Raw genomic sequence first — 26,720 nt, 5'->3', positions numbered from 1 at the left:
GTCGAGGTATTATAGATCCACAAGATCTTGCCAGTGAATGAGTCTCGGAACAAGATTTACTTATTGTTTCTCGGCCACTCTGCCAAATAATATTTGCAAATGAAGGCGTCGTTAGATTCATTATAATACAAATTTGGGGAATTCGTCATAGTTTGAAAGTTAGGCTACATGTGAACTCGTCACCAAGCATATTTATCACGCCTATTTTTATCTGCAGACAGCTCGCCATAACTCTGGAACTTTCGCAGCCTTCCTTCCAACAAAGAAAGTTCATTCATTCATTCATGCCCAAGGGCATGTCTTTCACTGCAAACCCATCATTCTCAAATCTTTCCTATTTTTTGCCTTCCTCTTAGTCTCCGCATATGATACATATATTATCTTAATGTCGTCTATCATCTGATATCTTCTTCTGTCCCAAACTCCTCTTCCGTTCACCATTCCTTCTAGTGCATCCTTCAGAAGACAGTTTCTTCTCAACCAGTGATCCAACAAAGAAAGTAGGCCTATTAAAGTCTGTGTGATGAATCTTGTCTCACTGTGAAAAGAGAGAGAAAGGAGATATCCCTTACCTCGTGTGTGTTGTTATTGCGAGGGGGGGAGTGAAGCGATGTCGGTGGCGGAAGGAACTAGTTGATACATTCTGTAGCGCAAAATAAAGTAACAAAATATCTCTCTTCGTACTGTATAGTTCCGTCACTGAGCTTGTCTTTCAAGAAACTGAGTTCCGGTAGCCTGTACAATAACAAGATTTTGAAAGGAATCCTGAAAATTTACAACCCTCCTATAACCTCCACCCTCATTTGAAGGGACTTGGTTTTATTGCTACTGAGACAAAACCTTACCAGGTATAGTTGTAATTCTTGAGATGTGTTTTATGGGAATGAGATGTGAAAACGTATAGTTACAGAGGTGTCAACTATTACGGATTTTTTCTAATTATTTATTACTGATTTTCCCCAATATTGCAATATTACTGTCAAAGGAAAAATTATTACGGAAAAGTAAAATTATTATTGATACATACATACGTACAGAGAGAGAGGGGAGAGAGAGAGCGAGCGCGGTCAGATTATCTTTCGGCCGGTGGAGCGCAGGGGCTGACGCGCCTGCTCTTGAGATTTTCGTTTCGTAACATTTCGCTCATTTTTACGTATATTAACGGACAAGTATCCGTGCAATAAAATGGTTGTTGCATTTTGATGTTTGTTGTGTTTTGGACCACACTGTACTGCATTTCAGACCACCACTGCAGCGGTGAGACAAGACGCGTAGAAGAGGGAAATAAGATAACAATGTCGTAGTCTGAGAGTTTCTCTTACACCGCCGCGCTGCGCCGGTTTACTGCGACTGTGCCCGGACAGAAGGGGCTAACTGCCACGCGGGCAGGAGAAATGCTGCAGCCTGCAGGGTCGTGACTTCGACATGGACACAGAGCGTCCTGTTTGGTGCCGAATTAAATGGAATAACAATAATAATAATAATAATAATAATAATAATAATAATAATAATAGAACATAATGTCATTGCAGGGAAATTTAAAAATTGTCACAAGATTGAAAATGGATAAATTTCAATCACAACAATAACGCACCGTACCGAAGTCATTGCATAAGCCTACAAGTCCAACAACACTTTAAATTAAATTAAATTAAATTAAATTATATATATTTAACGACGCTTACAACTGCCGAGGTTATATCAGCGTCGCCGGTGTGGCGGATTTTTGTCCCGTAGTTCTTTTACAGGCCAGTAAATCTACTGATATGAGCCTGTCGAATTTAAGCACACTTAAATGCCATCGACCTGGGCCAGGATCAAACCCGAAACTGCGGGCACAGAAGACCAGCACTACCGACTGCGCCACCCAGGCCGACAACTCTTTAAAAAGGGCATGAAAGTTGTCAATAAGAATATGAAAATAGAGGAATTAGTAATGCTTGGAAAAGCAACAGTCTTAGACACAAAATGACTGATGTCCTGTAGCGTGAATTTGTGGAAGTCCACTTCGGACAGCGCCTGGTTCACACGACCAGGGAAGGGATGTTTATCTTGCACCTAATTTACATCTTGAATACATTAGTTATAACACTTGATCTGTAAACAGACAGAAAAAGCAATAAACAAACAAAACAAAAGAAAAACAGAGTGGAATTGTGCATAAGAAATTCGTTCACGTGTAAACCTAAACCATGGATGAATATATAATAGGATGCGAAACTGCGGTCAGCACCATCTGGCGGCGGGGGGGGGGCTGAAATAAAATGATCAGCGCCCAACGTCGTAGGTGATGGGCATTAGAACTACGTGTTGGATACATTACCCAGAGTTCTCTATTTATCCGTTCGAGATATTGCTCGAAGAGGCAAGATGGCAGAGAGAAACTTGCTAATAAGTGAACATAAAGTGATACTACGTGTGTGTATAAGCAGTGTATGTTAAACAGTGATGTTTATGGATGTTGTAAAAAATAGTGTTGTTGAATGTATTGTATAATAATATAATAAATTGAACTATCTAAGTAATTCTTGCAGAATTTTCCATTGAGCTGTACAATAAATACCCAAAGAATACAATCCCAATTACCTAACCTTTTGCTTTATTTTTTGTCTCTGTCTGGTTATATTTTAATTGGGTAGTGTAAAATAGATCGTCTCTTTTATCTTCATGTTGGCTCCGATAATAATTTTCAGTAGAAGATGCTGTGAGAAATGAAAATGTAAATGTTTTATTTTAAATTGGGTTAGTTTTGAATATCGATGAGGGTGGGAGGGAATACTTTCCTGCACAGTTTAACATTTTCGTCACCAGGTGCGCTGCTAAATGCATGGAGTAATTACTCTTTTCGCTACTTGGTGCGCTGCTAGATGTAATAACACCCCTCTCCCCAACAGGTGGCAGCAAGATCAATTTCTACAACAGCGCCTCTAGTATGTGTTACGGGAAACTCAGTAAGTTTCGCATCCTATTATATATTCATGCATGCCTAAACTCTCAGAAATCAACCGGAGGAGACTTTGCGTTGGCAACCGGCCATTTTATTTTCTTTCTTTTTGCCTGAGATTATACACAACGCGCACTAGGCAGCCTGCAGTGACCGAGTCCATAGTCATTCCTTTTAATAGCCGGAATGAGATGATTTGCTGTGAGCAATTGGACCTGAGTTCAGAATCATATAGCGTATATTGTAGATTGGATTCCACCAAGACTTGAGACTGCTGATAGTCTTCTGACATGGCTTTTTCTGTCAGCTTTTATTTTTGGCAATTGAGATTTATTAAGAATTAGTATTTGGCCGTATACTTACGCAGCAGAGAAATGAATTGCAGTTAAAATTATCGTCATGTTCACTTTGTCAAGACACGATGAAATAGGTACTGCGAGGGAGAAAAAAGAGAACCACAATTGACTCGGCATGTGTTTTATTTTAAAGGTATAAAGTAGGTCATGCAAACATGCAGATGCTAGAAATTTTCCAGACTGCTTGTAAGTATTAGCAAAACTTTATCCACTTCTGAAAAAATAAATGCTAACGCTCGTGCTGATGCTATTGCTCAAACTTACTACTATTAGCAATTCTTAGGTTTCATTCACATGACCCATTGTTTTAAATGACTAATATTGTCTTTGTATAACGTAAATTAAAGGCTACATTTTCATGTTCATTTTTCAATTCTAAAATATTAAATAAGACTGCACAGGGTGGAAAAGAAATATATTTGCTGATTTTTAGAGCGAATACGTCATGTTGTATGAAACAAAAAATTATAATTGGTTGAAAATTAAAAATATTTTTTCTCAAATGTTTGAGTCTCTTATTCGGTAACTCTTAGGAGCAGAAACGTGATTTTTATCCACTGTGCCACAAGATCTCTCCTCAAACATTTAGTCAGAGGTGTTGCAACACTTTACACTTCACAATTCACCACAGAACACAAATACAGCAATTCACAAAGCACTTATAGCTTGCAATTGTGCGGTAGCTAATGATTTGCGAAATGGTTGGCTTGATAAAACATTTTTGAACATGAACGGTATATTGGCATATAAAAAAATGAGCGGTCCCCTAAACGCTAGCAAACTGCATAAATTAGGAAAATTTCTTTTTAGAGTTAAAATTAGATGGGAATAGATGATAAGAGCTTTGACAGAAATGGAATTATAGATGTTGAGTATTCGGTCGTAATATGAAGCTACGAAAAGAATATAAGTAATACTATTTGAAGAGAGATCATATCAAATAACAAAATAATATTTAAGTAAATTTAATATAGAAAATAATAAGTTCAAGTTAATGGTTTCAAATATAAGGGCTCACTATATTTATTATTATTATTATTATTATTATTATTATTATTATTATTATTATTATGTTATGTTGATGCGGAATTATATAAATTAATTAGGAAAATGATATTAGATTAGTGAACGTAGAAGCAATAGTACTGTACTATATTTTTAAAAATAAAAAAAATGTTAAACGGATACTTAGTATAAACTTATAGGTTGCCGTATGTATTATTAATTTGTAATCATTGTTTAGTGGTGATAGCGGATTAAGAACTGGACTACATCTAATCCGCCATGATGTTAGTACAGAATGATATAATAAATATATATAAATAAAATAAAATAAATTCGTAAAGCAACTGTATACAGTATGTACTGTTGACCTGCTATCCGTCCAAATTAAACGCATGTAAGGGGAAGTATGTTAGCGCTATAATCGACAAACTACCGGCACTGAGTATGGAAGGGATGCATGAGAACCAGTCTTATAACAACAACAACAATAATAATAATAATAATAATAATAATTTTTTTCTTCAGGTTGGGACTTGTAGTAGAACAAGTTGGGGGTTTGGAATTCCAGTGTGTCAGTACAATGAGGGACATGGCTGGTAAGGTACAGGGATTCTCAGGTAGAAGCTGTGGAAACCATTAATCCTTTCACTTATATTTTGCATTAGATACAATCAAATATTGTAAGCTCAGAAATACCAAACTGTAAGTGGCAACATATATAAACTGCAGTATTATGTGATTTAACATAAAATATGCACTGAAATTATAAAAATGGACGTAACTTGCAAGATAAACCTCTAAGTATACATTATTAGGGATGAAATTAAAAAAAAAAAACATGCATTATGCATTAATTACACCTAAAAGACCAAAACATGAAAATATGCACGTAAAAAGCATAGGCCTACTTATTTCGACCCGTTAAGGCATGAAACGGATATTTCCAAAGTTTGAGAAGCGTAGCAAGTTTGTAAAAACACTTATTTCATGGAAATCCGGTGCCTAGTGATCCAGTTTACTATATTCTGCACATTGTTTAACACGCGACACGTGACGAGGTCTGTCTTATGTGCCCCTTTTGTCTGCACGAGCACCTTCCAGAGGCTAAGCGAAGTAGAATAGAGGCGGTAGTTAACGACGTAATTATGAGGTTCTGATTAGATCACCTGGGCTCGATATAGAGAAAGTTGAGACATCAGCGTCAGGCTTCCTCCCGTGCTCGCACAGATACAATCATCCGTCCGTCCATAATAATGTCTAGAATGGCTGATGGCATATGGATGTAACTTGGGGGAACTTGGAGGGAAAATCGAATTTGCTACAGAGTCAATCACATAGTAATTAAACAGTACAGTCGAGATTATGTTGAGAACACTGCTGATACTAATTCGGTTTTGTGCTGCGTATGACTACAAATTAAAACGCAAATTTCTTATTGAATATTGATCAGTACATCAGAAAATGTACCCCGCTAACAGTTACTGCAAAAAAATCGTACTACTTTTCCTGTTGCAGCGCTGAAATACAAATGATCACATAATTCAGGCCACACTGATTCCTTTGTTATAATGAGGGCAGGTATTTAAGGATATTAATTTTATTATTGGTGTCAGTGGAGATTGTTGGAGACTGTTTTATACCCATGACGGAGATCGATGGAAATTGTGAAAAAATATAATTATTTTTTGACTGCAGCACTGACTCGATAACAATATCCCTTTCCACCATCATAATTAATATTGGATTGTGGAGTGGTCAAGATAAGATGATTGACTGCGCTGCTGTAAATATTTTATGCTCGACCATGCCGAAATGTAGTAATTATACACCTGGTAGCAGTCCTTTAATGCATGTCATTAAAGTACACCTATTCATTAAAGTTCAGGTTTTCGATTATTCTCGGATACGCAATCGAAAGACGAGGGAAACGTCACGGAGGCTGGAAATCCAATACTGTCGCAGAAGGTTATGTTCTGTTACTATAATAATTAGCGTTAATTGTAAATAATATTCAAATAAATTCAATTTGTCATCTCGTGTTTCAATTATAAATCAATTTCCAGGTTATATCAAAATTAGTTCATGTTATTCTCTGGATTACATCAAAGTCAGTGACATTATTGTTCCTCGGAAAAAATCAATACTTTCGCGTCTGCGCACATCTCACAATTTACGAGCTATGCACAAGGTCACTTCCGATCTTCAGTCAGATACGAATAAAATGAATACTTCTGAATAATTTCAAGTTAGAAATATGGTCGAGCATAAAAAGTCGTATGAAACTTGCCTATAATGGTAATTAAGGCGCGAGTATGAAAATTATGAAACTCGCTTGCGCTCGTTTCATAAACAAACATACTCGCGTCTTAATTACTATCATTATAGGCTCGTTGCATAATGTACTACAGTATTATGAAACTGGCAGCGTGAGAACCATTATTATAATTTATATTTTTGTGATATATTTATTTTTCATAAACTGCACAACTGAGATTGATTTACAAAATATCGTCGGTTTACAAGCAAAACACATTAAATCAAATATGTTAGGTACTTCTTAGAAAAAAAGGTGTATAATATAATGCATGTGTAGGCATATAAACTTAGAATTGGAAAATTAAAGAGGAACAACTTACTAAAATTAATAACATATTGAGGATTCAGAACAAAAACGTCTTTTTCTCAGAAGTAATATTTTTGACTTAATGTGTTTTGCTTGTACCGACGATATTTTAATTCCCGTAGTGATATTTTCCTTTCTTAACCTAATTAGTACATTGAAAATACATACTAATATTTCTGTTGTTCATACTAACATTTTTTATTCAATATAAAATATATTATTTATTTCACATGAAAGAGAATGTTTTATATTTTTTTATGCTCGACCATGCCGAAATGTAGTAATTATACACCTGGTAGCGGCCCTTTAATGGACCTAATTAAAGTACACCTATTCATTAAAATTCAGGTGTTCCACCAATCAGAAAACACCCGTAGCAATATGAAAGCGCAAGTATCGATTATTCTGGGATATGCAATCGAAAGACAACTAGCGAAACGTCACGGAGGCTGGAAATCCAATAGTGTCGCAGAAGGTTATGTTCTGTTACTATAATAATTAGCGTTAATTGTAAATAATATTCAAATAAATTCAATTTGTCATCTCGTTTTTCAATGTCTCAATCAATTTCAAGGTTATATCAAGATTAATGTTTATTTTACTCTCTAGATTATATCAAGATCAATGACATTTGTTTCTCGGAAAAAATCAATACTTTCGCGTCTGCGCACATCTCACAATTTACGAGATATTGCACAAGGTCAGTTCCGCTCCCCAGTCAGATAAGAATAACATGAATACTTATGAATAATTTCAAGTTAGAAATATGGTCGAGTATAAAAAGTCGTATGAAACTTGCCTATAATGGTAATTAAGACGCTCGTATGAAAATTGCTTGCGCTCGTTTCACAAACATGCTCGCGTCTTAATTACTACTATTATAGGCTCGTTGCATAATGTACTATTAACGTAACTTTGATATTACATTTTAATTAGTTACAATAATTATGAAACCTAATTTATTCTTAATAAACATTCGAAGCATCTCCAAATTGCAGCACTGCACATGTTTCAATATTCTTTTCCAACATTCCAAAGCGCCTGTTTATTATGTACAATCAAATTGTACCTTGAAACAAATTTTCATAACTTGCATTACACAGTGGCAATTGAAATTCGCTACGAAAGTAGACAATAGTCTTAATTTGGCGATTATGTATGTATTTAGCTATTAGGATTCAAGTTCGCAATTTCTCGCTATTCTTTTGTCCAATATGCCGCGAAAGCTTAATTACTACAAATCAGCAGTGTATCCAACATGCCGTAATTATAGCGATCTCCATAAATATCCGGCTCTGATGGTAATCATACAATATCTGGATACCCAGAACAGTGCGGGGGTGTTGACGGCTCATCAATTTCCATATGCCGTATATAATTCATTAATCCAGTATCACCGCCTCCATGGGAAGGTTGGAGCAGTGAGAAGTGTGCACATCTAGTCCAGTCACCTGTTAACTGCATGTGTTTACTTTAATCTATTTAGTCCCAATTTTAAACTCATTTTTCTCGGCATTAGTTTTTTGTACATATTCCTTCACTAAATGATACTCTTCCTACAAATGTTGTAGTAGATGCAGTATTATTATTCCGATGTGTGCTCAACAACATTACCTGTCAAAACTTCCTTTAGCTCTCATATTTTATTTTGTATATCTGACTGTAGGTTCTCGTCCCAAGGAGTGGGAAGTAGGGGCTGATGTACAGTCTTAGAAAAAAAAATTTGTCGCACAGATACTTGATAAGCTCCAGAAAGGAAGTAGTGCGCATGATCGACATACAACGAAAAAAACTAATTTTATTACCTCAACTACTGTCATCCTCTGAGGAGTTTAGTGCTGAGAGGAATGCGGTTCCGACTAGTCTAGCGCGGTACTGGAGTGGGAGGGAACAGTGACAGCGGCAGTCTGGAAGGAAGTACAATCATACTGAAAACATTCGCCCAATTTACGAGAGCAGTATGCCTATTAGTTTTCTAACGTATTTTTGGCGAGACAGAGATACAACAATTCGTACTTACGTGTTCAGAGAATAAAAATATTGTAGAAAATTTTATTTATTTATGCATTTATTTATTTATTTATTTATTTATTTATTTATTTATTCTGGTGAAGTTAAGGTCATCAAACCACCAGAAATACAAATACAATAAAATAAATAAAAAAGAAAATCATAATAAAACTACAATACTATAAATGAAAAGAAGAATAATACTATAAACTTGAGTGATTATTAGAACTGAATTAAATTTGTAAAGTAATCAATTTAAATATACTGTACCGCTGAACTCACTTGAGAAGTAAAACTACTTGATTTTTATTTTAAGATATCACCAACACATGATTTTCGCATGACATTGTAGGAATCTGTTTTTCACGATACCAATCACACATATTCTGAAATTCCAATAGAATATAACCAAAAACTTTTCCACAGCATGATTCCTTAAAAATGACTTGTAACAGTGAAATATTTAATATGAGTAATTAATATAATATTAACATAGCTAACATCAGGGAGATGTTTGAGAAAGAATTGCAACAATATATTCAATATATTAATAACAAAACCATATAGGCCTAGGTAAACAATATGTATATGAAATATTCCCACACTACTACAAACTGAAGACTGCGTATTTTTGGACGATTAATACTTCCCACTCCGTTCGGCTCGGCTTGGCTGTAGCAACAAAAGAATCTACCTGCAACCCCCCGCACCGATGGCAAGAATACCTCAGGTCCAGCGCTAAACTCGTCGGAGGAAGACAGTAGTCCTTCTCTTGTGAACCAGGTCGCTCGTTCTCTGATTATGCGCACTGCCTCCATTCTGGGACTTATAAAGTGTCTGTGCGACAAAACTTTTTTCTAAGACTGTACGGTGGGAACATAAGGTCTAACAGGAATCCTGAGACACGACCAACAAAGGCAAAGGGATGACAACCCGTCCCATAAAAAATACTTGTTAGGTTTCATGTAAAAAAAAGACGGACGGATTAATATGCATAGAATAGACATGAACATGGCAACATGGAATGTTCAAGGGCTAAGTACTAAGTACAATGAGGTGCTTACAGTAATACTAACGGAAACTAAAAGGAAAGGGCGGGAAGAAGAAATGTCTGCAGAATATATCCACATGTGGAGTGAAGGGAGAGCAAAGACAAGAGGTTGTTTAATGAAGAAAAAAATGGAAGCATTGAGAACGAGTAAACGAAAGATTTATAATGGTAGATTTAATAATAATTTATTGAAAAGGTCTTTAGTTTGAATAGTTTAGAGTAGACATTTGAACTTTTATCTCGGTGTATCCCTAACAAGGAAGACTCATGCATTGTGTCCAGAACAAACCTAGGGAAATCCAAAGGGTTGACTGTCAAAAGCAACTTCGGGCCCGGCAGGACGCGCCAGTAACTTAGGTTTGACTCGCTCCGTTTCCCCTGCCTTCATTCCACCAATTCTACAATCCACACCTGTGGAGTAACGGTCAGCGCGTCTGGCTGCGAAACCAGGTGGCCCGGGTTCGATTCCCGGTTGGGGCAAGTTACCTGGTTGAGGTTTTTTCCGGGGTTTTCCCTCAACCCAATATGAGCAAATGCTGGGTAACCTTCAGTGTTGGACCCCGGACTCATTTCACCGGCATTATCACCTTCATCTCATTCAGACGCTAAATAACCTTAGATGTTGATAAAGCGTCGTAAAATAACCTACTAAAATAAAAAAAAACAATTCTACATCTTCTGCACTTAGCAAGAGATCCATGTCTGTTAAGTGACAAATAATCTTTATTCCATTTTAAATCTGTTTGAATTTGAACTCTGGCTCCGGGATGTGCCACCGAAAATGATAAAAAGTGGGCGTGAGGTTTCTAAGTAGTACATTTTGCATTGCACACAGGCGGTACTTTGCCGTGATGAGGCAGAAGTGAGCACATCCCCAAACATCAACGTCTTCATAATCTTTCTTGGTTCACTTGGCTGAAAAGAGGCAAATGTGAGTTAATTTCCCACAGTGTTATTATGAACTTCCCTTCTCTTGGCGTCTTCAACTCCGCACCCCCTTCCTAACCATTCCGAGCGTTTCTTACTGCCGTTCCCTTATTTAAAGTTGGTACTATGTATGTTATGTTTACATCATAATATATTACAGAACAACACTTAACAAAATTGTGATAAACTTTGGTGCAAGTTAATTACGTTCTTTAATGGACTCGCGGCTGCAGGAAGAACAAGCTGAGGCAGAATGGTTTTTGAGTTTGAAAATTAGCAAAATAGGTTCATTTATTACTTAGAGTGTGTTTCCGGGGGAAAAGAGGTTTCACTGCGAGATTACAGAAGTTGCGGAGTTGTAGTGCTCCTCTTCACATCCCGATAGTTATCGGGCTGGGATGAAGAAATCGGTTCAACATCTCGAGTTACAGCAAAGTTTGCAAGTTCTATATTACTTACAGCTTCTCGTTCCAGATTCTTTCGCGCTTGATTCTGAAGGCAGGATGTGCCGAAAAGTCGTATCCGAGACAGACATGTGCTTGCATGCTTATATTTTAAAGGTCTTTTTTGTTTTAATTCATTGCGCAGACGGTAGTTTTTAATTGCATTTCTCAGTTCTGAAGTCCTGTTGGAAATCTAACTACAGTAAAATGTTGAACTGATTAAGGTTTAAGAAGTTCTTTTCAACGCCAACGACACCTAACACCTCCCCTGTTGGTGAGATGAATAACTTGCCCTACGATAGGATGGTGACAAAAGTTTTGTTTTTCACTTTCACTGAATTGACAATGGCGATGGATTGCAGTCAATGTTTTACTCCCGATATTTGGATCTAGCAGTTAGGCCGCGGCACAGTTCTGGCTACTATGAAGAATATTATATATATTTTTATTAATTTGTCCTACAGAATAATATCTGTAATATTGACAATTACTATTTGAGGAGAAAAATTCGCTCTGGCGCCGGGGATCGAACCCGGGTTCTTGGTTCTACGTACCAAGCGCTCTGACCACTGAGCTACGCCGAATTCAATCCACAGCACCGGATCGAACCTTCCTCCTTCAATGTTTCCCTTTGTGGCCTGACTCCAAGTTAGGCATATATGTTGACGTATATGTCCAATGTCAACTGCCATTATACTAGGAGCGCACTCAGCTGAGTGACTTGTTGGCCGGGATTCCGCACAGTAATATGTACAAATATATGCACTGCGGCTATGAGAATATTATATATTTTTTTGATTAATTTGTCGTACAAATAATATCTGTAATATTGACAATTAATATTTGAGGAGAAAAATATAATGGCAGGTATCCTGTACTAGGTTATTTAACGTCGATGGAATTGTTAAAACGAGATGATATTTGGCGAGGTGAGGCCGAGCATTCGCCAAAGATTACCTGACATTCGCCTTACGGTTAGGAAAAACCCAACCAGGTAATCAGCCCAAGCGAGAACGAACCCACGCCCAAGCGCAACTCCAGATCAACAGGCAGACGCACTACCGCCTGAGCCACGGCGGCCGGTGGCTTTTTAAAATAATAAATCTGTACATGGCACTACGTCAGAAATATTGAATTTTGCATGAGAGTTAGGCCTTAAATGAACGTTTTTTTTTTTCTATGTTTCACTTGCGCGTTGTGATGAAAAGTTTGGTAAACTTCTTTTACATAATAATAATAATAATAATAATAATAATAATAATAATAATAATAATAATAATAATAATAACAGCAATAATAATTGAGGGAGGTTGAATATGGTAGTAGGGACTGGATTAATCTTGCTGAGGATAGGGACCGGTAGTGGGCTTATGTGAGGGCGGCATTGAACTTCCGGGTTCTCTAAAAGTCATTTGTAGGTAAGTAAGTAATAATGATAATACATTTGTAAATCAGTCATGTTTTAGTCAACTGAGTTTTATACATAAACCCAGTCACCAATGACCCTGTAGGCCACTGAAGAAAATAAGAAAATTTTTAAATAATTGTGTCTCAGTTCTTTTGTAGCTAACATCTTCGAAACTAATATACTGTATTTCTTTAAAGTTATTTTTAAAGTATCCTCCCCTTTTTTCGTTTTTATCGCAGAAATGAAGATTTTTCGCGTAAATTCGCCACACTTTTATACTGTCATGAGGTAAAACCTGCATATACTTCTGTGTGCATCTCTATAATATTTCGCGTTGATCGTTAATAAAAAACCGACCCTGATGATGATGATGATGATGATGATGATGATATCCGGCTATTGACCTCACGTCAGCGTGTCCCTTGCAGAGGTGCCAACCAGTACGTGGGTAACGTGTGGTTAGCGCGGTGGCCGATGCTGTGTGGACACATCTTGAAGTGCTCACACTACATGTCACTGCAGGGTGGCTAAAGTGTGTCCTAGCCTTGGCCATTTCTTATTGCTACGAGCTGGAAATATGTGTTACACTGACAGATTCACGTGGTTGTTGGATCATGGTGTCCCAGCTTAGTGCTCAATATGATTTTTCCTTCCAGCAAGGCAATGATATTAATCGAAGACGTCTGTGTGTGTTGTCTCAGCTAATGGAAGCAATTATTTTGCTTCAGAAACTCGTACTAGATTTGTAAAAATTATACCTCTATTCATGAGACAAAGCACGCCCGTGCGAATTGAGTGTTATTTCTTCTTCTTAATTATTTCGCAACATCTGATAGTCATAACTCGTCTGCATTCATCGCAATAAAAATGGGGAAAGAAGATTAAAAAAGAAATATCTCAATTTCAAATGAAAATTTTCCACGATTTTTATCCTCGAGTTCCGCCCTTCTTTACTAACACAATTACTGTATATAAAATAATTTCATTGGCATAAAAATACGGAACGTGTTCTTTGCAGTTGATTTTACAATCACAATCAAATCCCCCATCCAGCTATTCTTCGAGAGCTTTGAATAAGACCTAATTTCTTCCTCTGGAGTGAACTGTAATTTCCCGGGCTTCAATGCAAGTTTGGAAAACTCTTCGTTTTGCTGCTAGGACGGGGATGGGAGGAGATAGAGAAAAGAGGCAAAATTTGACTTGCGCGATTTTCAGAGATGAAGAAAAGTTAGTGAATGAATGGGGACATAACTACTACGACACAGAGCCTCTGCATATTCATGAGGGCCAAACGACGCTTTCACGTCGTGGACAAACAGACTGCGATGCTGCTGCCATCTGTAGCCATTCCTTGAACTCGCGTCTCCCTCGCTTATTTTTTATTGTTGACACAAAAGAGACTGCATTCATCTGTAGTGTTGTCTGCGAATTAGACCGGAATCATTGCACGGTTTCTTAAAGATAAAGGCTTCGTTGTTAACAGAAAGATCTTGTGTGGTGGGGAAGAAAATCGAATTGGGTGGAGCGGAGAAACGTTTCGCGATTATTCAGATTTGCCTTGCTTCATCATTTTGCTGATAATTAGCAGTCACTAATAATAATAATAATAATAATAATAATAATAATAATAATAATAATAATAATAATAATGATAATAATAATCATAGCCGCTGGAATTACTACAAAGGAGAATAATCAAAACTTATCTGAAATCTATTGATTACACTACTAAATTTATTTTTTCGGAATATAGCGTTTACAAGTTAGAACAGATAGTATACGCTAATATACATTATTAACATGATACCATAGAAGCAAGAGAATGTGCCGTCTTCAACACCCCTCATGATACCGGACAAGTGGTTTCGGCCTGGACTGTTGAACGCATTTTATTCGTGTTCAGCATTTACGAGGCAATCCAACCGAAAACTTACTTACTTACTGGCTTTTAAGGAACACGGAGGTTCATTGCCGCCCTCACATAAGCCCGCCATTGGTCCCTATCCATTCTCTATCATCATATCCCACCTCCCTCAAATCCATTTTAACATTATCTTCCCATCTACGTCTCGGCCTCCCTAAAGGTCTTTTTCCCTGCGGCCTCCCAACTAACACTCTATATGCATTTCTGGATTCGCCCATACGTGCTACATGCCCTGCCCATCTCAAACGTCTGGATTTTGTTCCTAATTATGTCAGGTGAAGAATACAATGCGTGCAGTTCTGTGTTGTGTAACTTTCTCCATTCTACTGTAACTTCATTCCACTTAGCCCCAAATATTTTCCTAAGAATCTTATTCTCAAACACCCGTAGTCTCTGTTCCTCTCTCAAACTGAGAGTCCAAGTTTCACAACCATACAGAACAACCGGTAATATAACTGTTTTATAAATTCTAACTTTCAGATTTTTTGACAGCAGACTGGATGATAAAAGTTTCTCAACCGAATAATAACAGGCATTTCCCATATTTATTCTGTGTTTAATTTCCTCCCGAAAACTATGCACATAAAATGTTACAGCTTTTGCTGAACATGAATGGGTCTCTATTTGAAAGAATAACACAAGGGCGAGTCACTGGAAAGGGTCAGTATTATTGCTTCATAATATTTTCTTACTTTAGATGAAGTAGATGAAGTGAAGGTGGTAAATAAACTGGTAGACGACAGAATGTGTCCAAAAACATTCTTGTCAGAGAAATTATTTAATTATACGACTGTCCACCGTTCTGGAGACGTGGTCAGCGTGCCAGGCTGTGAAACTAGTGGGTTGGAGATCGAATTCTGGTTGGATCACGTTGCCTTGAGGTTTTCCGGGATTTTCCCTAAACCTATCAAGATCAAACGCTGGGTAGCTTTCGGCGCCGGCCCCTGGGTTCATTTCGCTGGAAGTATCACCTTAAACTTCATTCTGTCTACTTTCATACTCATATGTAGAGTGGTAGGTTTTCGCAACACGATAAATGCGAAATGTGTCCAAATAAGTAGCCTATGCGTTTCTGCGAAATCACATCTTTATGAGAAATGTCTGTAAAAAATTCAGAATAGATCTGAAGTCCCCGCCACATACTGTTTTTACATTTTTAAAAAATAGTTTGGTCACCCATCCATGTTAGCGTTTATAGTATGAATACCACAGGAATGTGACCTACATGAGGCTTTTAAAAATAAATGACTTTCCATAACACTTTTTTTTTCCATTCTTTATTTATAACCAAAGGAAACAAATCATCAATTTTTAATACGGTACCTCAGTTACTGGGAACACTCATTCTCACAGAGCACAGGGTCAAAATACAAAATGTGAACCATTGTTAGGAGAAATTATTGTAATGGATTTCAAAGAATAAATAAGCACAGATATGAACTAATGATGAAGATAAATGACTAGAATATTCTACAAATTGCGATTATTTATGTTTGAATAATTGCCTTACCACCAAGAGAAGATTTGAATATTAAATGACGTAAATGTCAGATAACCACAAACAGAACATGGGCAAAAAGTAAATAGTCTGGGCTTTATTATCACGCAGATACGAAAGCTGTAAAACGTTAAATGGACCTCACTTGGGTGAACCAGAAATGTTTTAATCTTGCATACACATCCACTAAGAATCACCCAAAAATTCTTAACTTCTAACAAAATAGAATGTTTTAATTCCAAACAGAAAGAATGTCTTAATTTCAAACAGAATAGAATGTCTTAATTTCAAACAGAATAGAATGTCTTAATCTCAAACAGAATAGAATGTTTTAATCTCAAAAAGAATAGAATGTCTTAATCTCAAACAGAATAGAATGTCTTAATCTCAAACAGAATAGAATGTCTTAATCTCAAACAGAATAGAATGTCTTAATCTAAAAAAGAATAGAATGTCTTAATCTCAAACAGAATAGAATGTCTTAATTTCAAACAGAATAGAATGTTTTAATCTAAAAAAGAATAGAATGTCTTAATCTCAACCAGAATAGAATGTCTTAATCTGAAACAGAATAGAATGTCTTAATTTCAAACAGAATAGAATGTCTTAATTTCAAACAGAATAGAATGTCTTAATCTCAAACAGAATAGAGTGTCTTAATCTCAAACAGAATAGAATGTCTTAATCTCAAACAGAATAGAATGTCTTAATTTCAAACAGAATAGAATGTCTTAATTTCAAACAGAATAGAATGTCTTAATTTCAAACAGAATAGAATGTCTTAATCTCAAACAGAATAGAATGTCTTAATCTCAAAAAGAATAGAATGTCTTAACCTCAAACAGAATAGAATGTCTTAATCTCAAAAAGAATAGAATGTCTTAACCTCAAACAAAATAGAATGTCTTAATTTCAAAAAGAATAGAATGTCTTAATCTCAAACAGAATAGAATGTCTTAATCTAAAAAAGAATGGAATGTCTTAATCTCAAACAGAATAGACTGTTTTAATTTCAAACAGAATAGAATGTCTTAATTTAAAACAGAATAGAATGTCTTAATCTGAAACAGAATAGAATGTCTTAATTTCAAACAGAATAGAATGTCTTAATTTCAAACAGAATAGAATGTCTTAATCTCAAACAGAATAGAGTTTCTTAATCTCAAACAGAATAGAATGTCTTAATCTCAAACAGAATAGAATGTCTTAATCTCAAACAGAATAGAATGTCTTAATTTCAAACAGAATAGAATGTCTTAATTTCAAACAGAATAGAATGTCTTAATCTCAAACAGAATAGAATGTCTTAATCTCAAAAAGAATAGAATGTCTTAACCTCAAACAGAATAGAATGTCTTAATCTCAAAAAGAATAGAATGTCTTAATCTCAAACAGAATAGAATGTCTTAATCTAAAAAAGAATGGAATGTCTTAATCTCAAACAGAATAGAATGTTTTAATTTCAAACAGGATAGAATGTCTTAATCTCAAAAAGAATAGAATGTCTTAATTTCAAACAGAATAGAATGTCTTAATTTAAAAAAGAATAGAATGTCTTAATCTCAAACAGAATAGAATGTCTTAATCTCAAAAAGAATAGAATGTCTTAATTTCAAACAGAATAGAATGTCTTAATTTCAAACAGAATAGAATGTCTTAATCTCAAAAAGAATAGAATGTCTTAATTTCAAACAGAATAGAATGTCTTAATCTCAGACAGAATAGAATGTCTTAATCTCAGACAGAATAGAATGTCTTAATCTCAAACAGAATAGAATGTCTTAATTTCAAACAGAATAGAATGTCTTAATCTCAAACAGAATAGAATGTCTTAATCTCAAAAAGAATAGAATGTCTTAACCTCAAACAGAATAGAATGTCTTAATCTCAAAAAGAATAGAATGTCTTAATTTCAAACAGAATAGAATGTCTTAATTTAAAAAAAGAATAGAATGTCTTAATCTCAAACAGAATAGAATGTCTTAATCTCAAAAAGAATAGAATGTCTTAATTTCAAACAGAATAGAATGTCTTAATTTCAAACAGAATAGAATGTCTTAATCTCAAAAAGAATAGAATGTCTTAATCTCAGACAGAATAGAATGTCTTAATCTCAGACAGAATAGAATGTCTTAATCTCAAACAGAATAGAATGTCTTAATTTAAAAAAGAATAGAATATCTTAATTTAAAAAGAATAGAATGTCTTATTTAAAAAAGAATAGAATGTCTTAATTTAAAAAAGAATAGAATGTCTTAATTTCAAACAGAATAGAATATCTTAATTTCAAAAAGAATAGAATGTCTTAATTTCAAACAGAATAGAATGTCTTAATTTCAAAAATAATAGAATGTCTTAAATTCAAACAGAATAGAATGTCTTAATCTCAAACAGAATAGAATATCTTAATCTCAAACAGAATAGAATGTCTTAATCTCAAACGGAATAGAATGTCTTAATTTCAAACAGAATAGAATATCTTAATTTCAAAAAGAATAGAATGTCTTAATTTCAAACAGAATAGAATGTCTTAATTTCAAACAGAATAGAATGTCTTAATCTCAAACAGAATAGAATGTCTTAATCTCAAACAGAATAGAATGTCTTAATCTCAAACAGAATAGAATGTCTTAATCTCAAACAGAATAGAATGTCTTAATCTCAAACAGAATAGAATGTCTTAATCTCAAACAGAATAGAATGTCTTAATCTCAAAAAGAATAGAATGTCTTAACCTCAAACAGAATAGAATGTCTTAATTTCAAAAAGAATAGAATGTCTTAATCTCAAACAGAATAGAATGTCTTAATCTCAAACAGAATAGAATGTCTTAATCTCAAACAGAATAGAATGTCTTAATCTGAAACAGAATAGAATGTCTTAATCTCAAACAGAATAGAATGTCTTAATCTCAAACAGAATAGAATGTCTTAATCTCAAACAGAATAGAATGTCTTAATCTCAAACAGAATAGAATGTCTTAATCTCAAACAGAATAGAATGTCTTAATCTAAACAAGAATGGAATGTCTTAATCTCAAACAGAATAGAATGTTTTAATTTCAAACAGTTTAGAATGTCTTAATCTCAAAAAGAATAGAATGTCTTAATTTCAAACAGAATAGAATGTCTTAATTTCAAACAGAATAGAATGTCTTAATCTAAAAAAGAATAGAATGTCTTAATCTCAAACAGAATAGAATGTCTTAATCTTAAAAAAGAATAGAATGTCTTAATTTCAAACAGAATAGAATGTCTTAATCTCAAAAAGAATAGAATGTCTTAATTTCAAACAGAATAGAATGTCTTAATCTCAGACAGAATAGAATGTCTTAATCTCAAACAGAATAGAATGTCTTAATTTAAAAAAGAATAAAATGTCTTAATTTAAAAAAGAATAAAATATCTTAATTTAAAAAGAATAGAATGTCTTAATTTAAAAAGAATAGAATGTCTTAATTTAAAAAAGAATAGAATGTCTTAATTTCAAACAGAATAGAATATCTTAATTTAAAAAGAATAGAATGTCTTAATTTCAAACAGAATAGAATGTCTTAATCTCAAACAGAATAGAATGTCTTAATCTCAAACAGAATAGAATGTCTTAATCTCAAACAGAATAGAATGTCTTAATCTCAAACAGAATAGAATGTCTTAATCTCAAACAGAATAGAATGTCTTAATCTCAAACAGAATAGAATATCTTAATTTCAAAAAGAATAGAATGTCTTAATTTCAAACAGAATAGAATGTCTTAATTTCAAACAGAATAGAATGTCTTAATTTCAAACAGAATAGAATGTCTTAATCTCAAACAGAATAGAATGTCTTAATCTCAAACAGAATAGAATGTCTTAATCTCAAACAGAATAGAATGTCTTAATCTCAAACAGAATAGAATGTCTTAATTTCAAACGGAAAATAATGATGATTCTGATCCGTGACGTCGGGACAAGAACCCGGCGTCGTGTTGTAGCGCCGCCCCCGTTCTCGACGCGCCGCGCCGCTATCGGTCGTCGCCCAGCGTCTTTATAGCGCTCCCCTCCCCTCCCCCGCTACACCAAGCACACAATTTATGCATTATTGTACAGTGCGAGATAAAGTTGTGAAAATTGGGAAGGCGAGAAAAGGGGGATAATAGGATTTACACAGTAGCATAATGGGACACTCAGAGGCCATTCTGGAGCGTTTTCTTTACCCTTCAAAAGAAGATAAAAGTGTTGAAATGTGGAGGTATTGCGGAGATAGGGACTTATCTTGGCACGCCTGCCCGCGACGTGCGGGGTGCGGGTGCGGCAGGCGCAGGAAATGAACGTAGGAGCTGATAGTATAGTGTCTATTATGTGCCATCGGGTGCGAGAAAAGAAGAAAGTTCACCAGATATATATTTCTAACAGAGGCACTATAGTTTGATGGAGAAAGGGGGAGAGAGAGAGAGACGGGCGAAGAACACCCTCCACTACATCCGAGCAACCCCTTTGAGCATCCACATAAAAAGTGGGGGCTGAGGTGTTATCTGTGGTGCATCGTGATATTTATCATGTAACGCGATCCTTTTTGTCACAAATTGACCTCACTCCCCACTCTCGGGGGCAGTTTGTACGGGAAATTAAGTTTGGTAGCAACAAAGAAGCTGGGGTGCTCTTCATCACAGTATCAAGTGTAGCTGCATTGTGTTTACTTTGTTTGAGTAATGAAGATAACTGTATGGATTGCTTATTGTGATGAATCTCAACGCAACTGTATGTAGATATTGTATTTACAAATGGGTCATTTTTACAAAGCAAGTTCAAGTTTACTTTATATGTAAGCTATTTATTTTATTATTTATAGAAGGAATTAACCATGAAAATAGGCGGTTATTGGCGCTTTAACCTCTTCCCTTACTATATATTTGACCAGTTTTGTGAAAAAAGTGTCATACCGTATTTTTTTATCTTCGTAAAGAGGTCATTTAATATTGCAGAATCACTGTACATCACTAATTTTCTTACATACCTAAAAATCACTATAAAATAGACATACATTCATACCTGAATTATTATCCCGAGATATCGTGCACCTTGATTCCAGCTCTGGTAGTTGTCCCACTTTGATTTTCTCCTGAACTATTTACCAACTATGTTTTTTTATGGATTAATTTATGAGGTACAATACCAGTGCTGTTATCAAGGCGTTAAATGTTGCTTGTCGTGTGATAGACTCGAAAGCAGGATATTACGCACAGTGGCACATTGCATTCCGGACAGTAGTATCTGCTCTCCTATATGAGAGCGTGTAGCAGTCATTGAATATTTGTACCAGTACATCTGTTCTTCAGGTTTGTGAATAATGTTCTGCAGTATCACTATGCCCAAAAGTACACGTATTTCAGAGTCTGTAACAGGCCGCCACGAGCATTCTGTGAACACTTATTAGCATGCCGAATCGTCTCCTCGAATATAATGTCGATGAGGTCATTATTAAAGAATAATTTAAAAAATTGTGAATTATCGTTATCAGAAACAATGTTAAAATTTCATTGAATGGGGACCTCGGAGGTGCAGAAGAAATGGTGCCAGATGTCTTCTATTCAAACCACTGTCGAAAAGACGCGACATCAACTGATCTGAATTTGTTTGTTGGTCTATAACTTCGTCTTCTGATACCGATGTTTCATTTCCTAATCTTCTACAGGAATATATTCCTGATCACAAGTTTTGGAATCGCTAACTTGATCCATCTTTACACAAAAAACACTAAACACAAACAGAAACAGCCAAAACTAACTAGCATCTACTCACTACTGTATGTGAATGCTATATGAGCATAGAATTCCACTCGCAAGGAAGAAGTACAAAAAACACCACCAGATATAGCAATATCACTAACTTCTGTAGCCATCTAGTGAGCAAAAGGTTATTGAAAGAATGGAAACGTATATGTTCGGGATATAATCCTTAGCAGCGAAAATGGGGCTCAAACGAGTTAACTCGGATTAATAAATTTTGACACAAGTTAGCAACCCGAGTTAACTCGGGTTAATCAGGGAAGTGGTTAAAGTTCACTCAATTGGCTACTTTTAATGAACATGAAATGTCTTTAACTATTCAGAACCTACGATTTCGAATTAGGAACAAAACAGACAATAATTTCGAGCTCTAGTTGGACCCAGCATTCTGATATTAATTGAATGGTCTTGTTTGAAATCAATGTTTTATAGGTACATCGTTTACCGTCCAAGAGAACAGCAATGACTTTCAGAAGTTACTTCCGATAATTAAGTTGTAATGAAGTCGATAGCATTAGTACCTCAATTGTGGCGAGAGTCTTCAGTTCCTCGCACTAAAGCGTGTCGTACCATCAAATGCATTCCTTTTTGTACATCTACCGCCATTTTGGTTTTCTGCTTAGAGAAGCTGTGCAGTATAGTGGCGTTAACGTAAGATTATTTGCTAAGAGTTATTGGCCGTCTTTTCAGTGTTGCCAAATGTTAGACGTACAAGATATCACCAAAGCAGTTAAAATCACAATTCTGTAATCCTGAAACGAGAATACTAATTTATTTCTTATCGTTGATTGGCCTAATATAAAAAATATATTTTTTTCTGGCAACATGAAACTCATTGGTTTGACTGAACAGTTTACGAATCATGAGACCTAGCCTAGAAATGTACTTTGTTTCACTATACGAAGTAATTAGTGTGAACTCCAAAAACCGATTAGAACTTTAATATATACTTACTTACTGGCTTTTAGGGAACCCGGAGGTTCATTGCCGCCCTCACATAAGCCCGCCATCGGTCCCTATCCTGAGCAAGATTAATCCATTCTCTACCATCATATCCCACCTCCCTCAAATCCATTTTAATATTATCTTCCCATCTACGTCTCGGACTCCCTAAAGGTATTTTTCCCTCCGGCCTCCCAACTAACACTCTATATGCATTTCTGGATTCGCCCATACGTGCTACATGCCCTGCCCATCTCAAACGTCTGGATTTAATGTTCCTAATTATGTCAGGTGAAGAATACAATGCGTGCAGTTCTGTGTTGTATAACTTTCTCCATTCTCCTGTAACTTCATCCCTCTTAGCCCCAAATATTTTCCTAAGCACCTTATTCTCAAACACCCTTAACCTATGTTCCTCTCTCAAAGTGAGAGTCCAAGTTTCACAACCATAAAGAACAACCGGTAATATAACTGTTTTATAAATTCTAACTTTCAGATTTTTTGACAGCAGACTGACGTTGTTTATTTATTTATGTTTATATTATTAATTACGTTCAAATTTCAAATAATACCCGCTAATAAATAGCAACTTTCCTTAAATGAACATTGACCGCTTCTTCAAAGACAAACGATGCTGTTAACACATCCCAACAGTTAGAAAGTAACTGCCAGTTGTTGTATTTGACAATGCCGAAATTCGAAACAAAGTTGGCAAAAGAAATTGTAACCTGGCAACTAGAAGAGTACATTATGCAACGAGCCTATAATGAAGGTAATTAAGAACTTCTTAATTACCATTATAGGCGAGTTTCATACGACTTTTTATGCTCGACCATATTTCTAACTTGATATTATTAATTTCCTTTGTATCTGACCTTGGCCAATGTTCCGTATGTTGTGAGATGTTGGCAGACGCGAAAGTATTGATGTTTTCCGAGGAACAGATGTTCACATTGACCTTGCTAGGCCATAAGAACCTACAGAGATAACATTGAAATTAAATTAGACATTGAAAAACGAGATGACAAATAGAATTTATTTGAATATTATTTACAATTAACGCTAATTATTATAGAAACAGAACATAACCTTCTGCGGCAGTATTGGATTTCCAGCCTCCGTGACTTTTCGCTAATTCTCTTTCGATTGCATATCCGAGAATAATCGATACTCGCGGTTTTATAACGGTAGAAAGCTGACCTGTCATTGGCTGAAAGACCTGACCTTTAATGAGTAGGTGTACTTTAATGACATGCATTAAAGGTCTGCTACCAGGAGTATAATTACTACATTTCGGCATGGTCGAGCATAAAATACTTTAATTCATTAACATATGTAGTAATATGGGAAAATGGTTAGGTTCCATCTTTATGGTGTAAAGTAAGAAGACTATATCTGAGGGGATGTTCGGGAAGGGGTTCAAGGCCAGACTTATAGAAAGGGAATGGCTCTTTCCTGTTTTGTAAGGAAAACGTCAAACGCAATTCTGTGGCATTAGGATTGCCATCAAGAAGAAATACACAACCTGAACATGATCGACGACAGGAAACGTATGGATTTCTGATAAACTTATATTGTATTTAAAATGGACATTAAATATCATAGACATCACTTCAGTATCACTTGTTTAATTAATATGGACAGGGTTGGACACTTCAGTGATACTTTATCTTATCTATCACCTTATTTGGCATAGACATTAATAATTACCATTCATTTTAGCAGCAGACCATCCAAGTCTGTGTATCACCACTCATACTTTTCAGATCTGCGAACACAAGAAACGGACTGTTTCTCAATGACCTTGTGTGGAATTCACTGCAATTTACAGTTTTCGTATTAGGAACTAAACTGTAACACGAAGAAGTTGTATCAAAAGACGAAAAAGGAAAGAAGTTGAATTAACGCTTAAGCAAATGAAAAATGGGAACGCAACAGGAGTTGATGAAATCTCTATTTAATTAGTGAAGACAAGAAGCAAATTCTATCATTATGCAACGAAATACAGGGTGTATCAAAAATACGTGTACAAACTTCAGGCATGGGTTCCTTACACCAAAAGAAAGAAAAAAGTTCATATGAACATATGTCCCATAATCCTTTGTTTCCCCGTTAGGAACTGTTCAACACATTGGTACACTCATAATGTGCCAACACACAAAACTCATAACCAATGCTCGAAATGTCCTCCTCTTGCTTCTAGACATGCATGCACTCGTCGAATCATGGACTGTCGCACCCTTTCAAATACTCCGGGATGATGTCGAATGGTTTCGCAGGCTTCCATGACACGTCGATGAAGAGTTTCTTGATCCGGGATGTCTGCTCCATAAAACAATTGTTTAAGGTGCCCCCAAAGATAAAAATCTAAAGGATTGAGGTCGGGAGAACGTGCTGGCCATTGAACTGGTCCTCCTCTGCCTATCCATATGTCATGGTAGACACCAGTCAGTGTATCTCGAACAAGGCGAATAAAATGTGCTGGAGCCCCATCGTGCATGAACCACATGTTTTGTCTTATGTTCAGAGGCACATCTTCGTGCAGTAATTCTGGAAGAGTGTTTTGGATAAAGTCCCTGTAGATAGCACCTGTAAGACGTGCTGGTAGAACGTATGGACCTACCAGACAGTCACCTACAATTACAGCCCACACATTAATCCTAAATTGTTGCTGATGTCTAGCCTGAAATACAGCACGAGGATTACGATCTGCCCATACGTGTTCATTGTGGAAATTGGTAATTCCATCTCTTCCAAACGTTGCCTCATCTGTAAACAAAACTGATGAGACAAACAATGGATTGGCTATTTGTGCTAGAAACCATCGGCAAAAGTTCTCCCGTGGTGGATAATCGGCAGGCGAAAGGCCCTGCACACGTTGCATATGATACGGATACAAGAGCTGCTCGTGAAGTACCCTCCATGCTGTACTGTGTGATGTACCAGTTGCCACAGCCAATTGTCTTGTACTGATCGTCGTCGGCACAGTGTAAAATGTCTTCTTCGAGGTTCGGCGTACGAACAATTCTTGGTCTTCCTCGATACCAGTCTGTGGTGCAACGGTTCCTGTCTCAGCAACGCGACAATACACAGCAACAAAGGTTTGATGATTCGGTTGTCTTCGGTCTGGAAACGCCATCTGTTACAGCCCTACAGCCTCGCGTCCATTACCATTCGCGCGACCATACATAAAAATGATGTCAGCCGGCTCACGAAATGAATATCGTCCTGCCATGGTTGAACGAAACACGTTAACTCACTCCACGTTCACAATTGCAACGTTGAAGACAGACTAATGACAAATGACACATGTAAACAAGTCTCCATGGCAACACTTCGCCATCTGCAGTCCATTTCTGATACAACGAGTCACAGCCTTCTATGAATGAGTGCATAAAGAAATGAAGTTTTGAGGTTGGACCTCGAAGGCCGTTGAACGCAAACTTTTAGTAATAAATAAATAACGGGGAAACAAAGGATTATGGGACATATGTTCATATGAACTTTTTTCCTTCTTTTGGTGTAAGGAACCCATGACTGAAGTTTGTACACGTATTTTTGATACACCCTGTATATGAATAAGGCGAATTGTCTGAAGATTTTACGGAGACAGTGTTGCTTCCAATATAGAAGAAAAATAATGTAAAGAAATATAACGAGTTGAGGGCTATCAGCCCGAAATATACCTGGAAATATTGAACGAGTTGAGGACTATCAGCCCGGAAATATACCTGGAAATATTGAACGAGTTGAGGACTCAGCCCGGAATATACCTGGAAATATTGAACGAGTTGAGGACTATCAGCCCGGAATATACCTG

The 26,720-nt window shown here is 36.0% G+C and overlaps 1 long non-coding RNA gene and 1 other non-coding gene across 2 annotated transcripts in view; one reads left to right on the top strand and one right to left on the bottom strand.

Moving 5' to 3' along the window:
• The window catches only part of LOC138697194 (uncharacterized), a 334,730-nt gene that overhangs the window by 7,185 nt on the left and 300,825 nt on the right, over positions 1-26,720 (top strand). The gene's annotated exons all lie outside the window — the stretch shown is intronic.
• Positions 11,871-11,942, bottom strand: TRNAT-CGU (transfer RNA threonine (anticodon CGU)). Its single transcript has one exon. It is a non-coding gene; the product is annotated as a tRNA-Thr (tRNA).

Source organism: Periplaneta americana, chromosome 3 (genome assembly GCF_040183065.1).
Source record: "Periplaneta americana isolate PAMFEO1 chromosome 3, P.americana_PAMFEO1_priV1, whole genome shotgun sequence".
NCBI classification, from domain to species: Eukaryota; Metazoa; Arthropoda; class Insecta; order Blattodea; family Blattidae; genus Periplaneta; species Periplaneta americana.
The sequence above is the reverse complement of the archived record's forward strand: the minus strand, read 5'-3'. Positions and strand labels throughout refer to the sequence as shown.